This window comes from Chrysochloris asiatica, unplaced genomic scaffold (genome assembly GCF_000296735.1).
Source record: "Chrysochloris asiatica unplaced genomic scaffold, ChrAsi1.0 scaffold00179, whole genome shotgun sequence".
NCBI lineage: Eukaryota > Metazoa > Chordata > Mammalia > Afrosoricida > Chrysochloridae > Chrysochloris > Chrysochloris asiatica.
The window spans coordinates 4,527,375-4,532,155 of NW_006408697.1; the positions used below are offsets into that span (position 1 = coordinate 4,527,375).

Consider the following 4,781-nt stretch of genomic DNA (forward strand, 5'->3'; position numbering starts at 1 on the left):
AGTTGATCTCCCTGTTCTTTTGAGTTTGTCATTGTAGTCTCTTCTGTTCTGGTCTCCGCTATCTGTTGGCTGTGTTCTAGGTGGTGTTGTCTACCTGTCAAGCTCTGTTTGTTGTATGTTCTTGTTGCTTCTCTGTTCACAGAACTCCCTTTAGGATGTTTTGAAGTGCTGGGTTGGTTTTGATAAAATCTCTCAAATTCTGTTTATCCTGGAATGTTTTGATCGCACCATCGTATTTGATTGATAGTTTTGCTGGATAGACGATTTTTGTTTGACGGTTTTTTTCTTGAAGAGCTTTGTATATGTCTCCCCATTGCCTTCTCACCTGCATGGTTTGTTTTGAATAGTCAGAGCTTAATCTTATTTGCTTGCCTTTATAAGTTATATTTCTCTTCTCCCTGGCCACTTTTAGTATTCTTTCCTTGTCTTTGATTTTGGAGAGCTTGATTATTATATGTCTTGGAAACTTTCTTTTGGGGTTTATCCTTCCTGGAGTATGTTGGGCTTCTTGAATTTATCTTCTCATCTTTCAAGATGTTAGGGAAATTTTCTTCCAGAAGCTCTGCAACGAACTCTTCTGTGGACTTCTCTGCTTCTTCTTGTACCAGAATGCCAATAATTCTTACATTACTCTTCATGTTATCCAGCATGAATCTTAGACTCTCTTCAGATTGTTTAATCCTTTTAGCTGCTTGCTCTTCTACCTTGGCAATATTGAGAGATTTGTCTTCCAGTTTGTTAGTTCTGGTTTCCATCTCTACTAGTCTGCTCCTTTCCCCTTTCAGCCTATTTGTCTATTTCTGATATCTTATTATTTAGAACTCAAGCCAGGGCAAGGAGATTTGGGGTGTGGGGGAGGGAGATATGTCATTTCCTGTGGTTTTTTGTCTAAGGACCGCTTTTTTTCCTCCTGTTGGAAACACCACTTTCCAAACAGACTGGCCTTAGCCCCGCCTTCTAAACTTTGCAGTCACAGGAGTGACCCACAGTCCTGGGGGTGAGAGTCCCAAAATGTGCATTTTTTTTTCCCCTTTGCATCATGATTTCTTAAAAATGTGAGTACAGGAGACTGAAATACTAGATCTTATGATTTTTCAAAAGCCGTGGGTCTGGTATATGAATGTTTCCTTAGTGAGACCCCCCTCCTTTCTCATCGGAGCTTTCTCCTACTTGACTTTCCTGGCTGTTGTGCAGAACTGGAAGCTGTTTCATTTCTTTCTGATCAAGTTCTTCTGGTTCTCTCTCAGTCAGTTTGGCTTGTAATTGCAACTTAAGTAATGCAATCTCCTCTTGAGTTTCTTTAACTTCAGAGAGTAAACCCAATAATCGATGTTTCTGGGACAATGCATTCTCTAAGATATCTTGTCCAGTTTTCACAGTAGAAGAGCTGCTCTTGTTGAGCCTGGCATTATGAATCATGCACAGCTATTGAAAAAGAAAGAAAGAAAAGAAAAGAAAAGAAAAGAAAGAAAGAAAGAAAGAAAGAAAGAAAGAAAGAAAGAAAGAAGGAAAGAATCTCAAAAAGTTGTTTTATAGACTAAGTTGAATCTACTATTTTGCACACTGCTAAATCCTGAAAAATTTCAGTCCAGGAGCTGAATTTGGACATGAAATTGGATTTATTTAATAAAATGTGAGCCAAGTTATTACAAAGGTCCTTGTGTTAGAATGCTCAACCCATAGCAATTATTTCTATAATTATTGTCTTAAGAAAACAAATCAGTGGATGTCATGTTGGTGGTGGTGGTTATGTGCCATGCAGTCGATTCTGACTTATAGCGACCTTGTACAGGGTTTCTGAGGCTGTAAATCTTTATGGGAGCAGAAAGCCTCATCTTTCTCCCATGGAACTGCTGGTAGTTTTGAACTACTGACCTTGTGGTTCGCAGCCCGATTTGAAACCACTGTGCTACCAGAGCTCCTTGGATGTCATGTTAGGTAAAGTGAAAAACAGATGGAGTAGCACAGAAGCAGCGACAATGGGCTCAACATTAACCATGATTGTGAGTATGGTAGCACAGGACCAGGTGGTGTTTCGTCACTATGAGTTAGAGCCAACTCGATGGACCTAATCAAATTCTTGTTTTAGAAACCCTGGCGGTACTGAAGGATAAGCACTGGGCTGCTAACCCACCAGCAACTACACAGGAGAATTGAGGTTCTCTACTCTCATTAAAGATTTATATCTTTGAAAATACTATACAGGGTTGCTATGCGTTGGGATCAACTTGATGGCAGTGGGTATGGCTGTGGGTCTGTATTTGCTTTGAAGGAGCCTTAGTGGCACCATGGATTACATACTGGGCTGATAACCACAAGGTCAGCAGTTCAAGCGCACCACATGCTCCATGGTAGAAAGACAAGGCTGTCTGCACCTGTAAAGATTTACAGTCACAGAAACCCTGTATATGGTTAATGTGGAGGGTCAGAGAGAAAGAGAAAGACCCACAGTGAGATGGACTAGCAAAGTGGCAGCATCAGTGGGCTCAAGTGTGGTAACAATTGTGAGGTTGGCCCAGGAATGGGCAGTGTTTCATTTTATTGTGTGAAGGGTTGCTATGAGTCGGTACTGACTCAATGGCACCTAACAACAACAAAGTCATTTTCAACTTGGTGGCAGAGGGTTTGCTTTTAGTGTTTTGGTTTGCTTTGGCTCAGGAAAAACTGAAGAATTCCAAATGTTCAAAAACAAACAATATCTAAAACAAACATCCCTTAAGTAGATCTCCTATATGTAAAGTAATTTATCAACATTTGAAACTCCTAAAACTGTTTAGATTCCAACCACCTCCTTTTAAGCTAGTCATATTCTGCTGATTTCAAGAATGTATCACTTACCTGGCTGACTTCTCTATCTGCCTCTCCAGTTTTATTCTGAGCCTCCATGAGAGTAATCTGGGAAGACAGTTTTTCTGAAAATCACAAAATAAATTTCTTTAAGTCATATATATGAAGTGTTTGAAAAATAAAACATTATTGTACATGCTATAAGATAAGCACTGCACTACTAAACATAAGGTCTGCAGTTCAAACACACCAGCCACTCCTTGGAAACCCTATACAGGATCTCTAGGCATAGAAATGAGGACTTGATGGCCATTAATAACAACATTTTACTTAGGACTATCTGAGATGAATGAAATAATCAAGAGAAAATAAATAGAAAAATAGCAGGGAGGATATAAAAGGATTTATTTTATTCAAATAAAGAACTGGCAAGAGAAGACAGGACAGTAGTAGATGATGATAATGAACCTGAGTGAAATACGACAAGGAATGGAGAGCTTTAAAGAAAAGGAAACGAGAGCATGTGACATGAAGTTGCTATTTTTGTAGCATTCCCTGGACTTCTAGGGCAATTAATCTGCAAGGAGCTCTGGTAGCGTAGTGGTTACGAATCGGGCTGCGAACCTTAAGGTCAGCGGTTCGAAACTACCAGCTGCTCCGCGGGAGAAAGATGAGGCTTTCTACTCCCGTAAAGATTTACACCCTCGGACCCGACTCGCAGGGTCGCTATGGGTCGGACCCGACTCGATGGCACTTAACAACAACAACAACAACAATATACCCACAATCCTTCTGTGTTCATAATATACATTTGGTATTAATACAGCATTTATAATTCTTTCCCCATCACATATATTCATTAATAAATCAAATTTTAGTACTAGAAGGAATCCATAGTATCTTGTCAATCATTTGAGAAATAGATAACTAACATGATCTACTATGGTTATAAAGGAGCTCTGGTAGCATAGTGGTTACAAATCGGGTTGTGAACCTCAAGGTCAGAAGTTCAAAACTACTAGCTGTTCTGTGGGAGAAAGAAAAGGCTTTCTGCTCCTGTAAAGATTACAGCCTCAGAAACCCTGTACAGAGTTGCTATGAGTCGAAACTAACTCCATGCCATACAACCACCACCAGCACTACTACGGTTATACCACCACTTGTCTATCAGTTTGTCGTGATGTGGTGGTTTGTGTGTTGCTGTGATGCTGGAGTGATGTTGGAAGCTATGTCACCTGTATTTTAAATACCAAGAAGGTCACCTGTGGTGGACAGTTTCAGTGAGTCTTCCACACTAAGACAGACTAGGAAGAAGGAGAGGTGAATAACTTACAAATGTTTACTGACTGAAAACCTTATGAATAGCCCTGGAACACTGTCAGATATAATGACTGAAGATGAAAATATGATGAATAGAAGCAGGTTATTTTCAGATATAGAGCCAGGAGATAAGCCCTTCAGGTTGGAAGGCACTCAACAGTCTTTGAGATGCAGATGACACTGTGCTTGCTGGCAGCAAAGAGGACTTCAAATAATACTCACGAAGGTCAAAGACTACAGCCTTCAGTATGGATTGTACTTCAATGTAAAGAAAACAAAAATCTTCACCACTGGACCAATAAATAACACTATGATAAACAGAGAAAAGGATGAACTTATCAAAGACTTCATTTTGCTTGGATACACAATCAACACTGATGGAAACAGCAGTCAAGAAATCAAACAACATATTGCATTAGGAAAATCTGCTGCAAATGAACTTTTTAAAATGTTCAAGAGCAAAGATATAAGTTTGAGGACTAAGGTACACCAACCCATGGTATTTTCAATAGCCTCAAATACATATGAATGATGGACAATGAATAAGGAAGACTGTAGAAGAATTGTTGCATTTAGCTTATGGTGTTGGATAAGAATGTTCAAAATACTATAGAATACCAGAAGGACAAACAAATCTGTGTTGGTGGAAGCACAGCTAGAATGCTTAGAAGACA

At 39.4% G+C, this 4,781-nt stretch overlaps 1 pseudogene; it reads right to left on the minus strand.

Annotated features, from left to right (window-relative positions):
• The window catches only part of LOC102826566, a 79,343-nt pseudogene that overhangs the window by 40,057 nt on the left and 34,505 nt on the right, over nucleotides 1-4,781 (minus strand).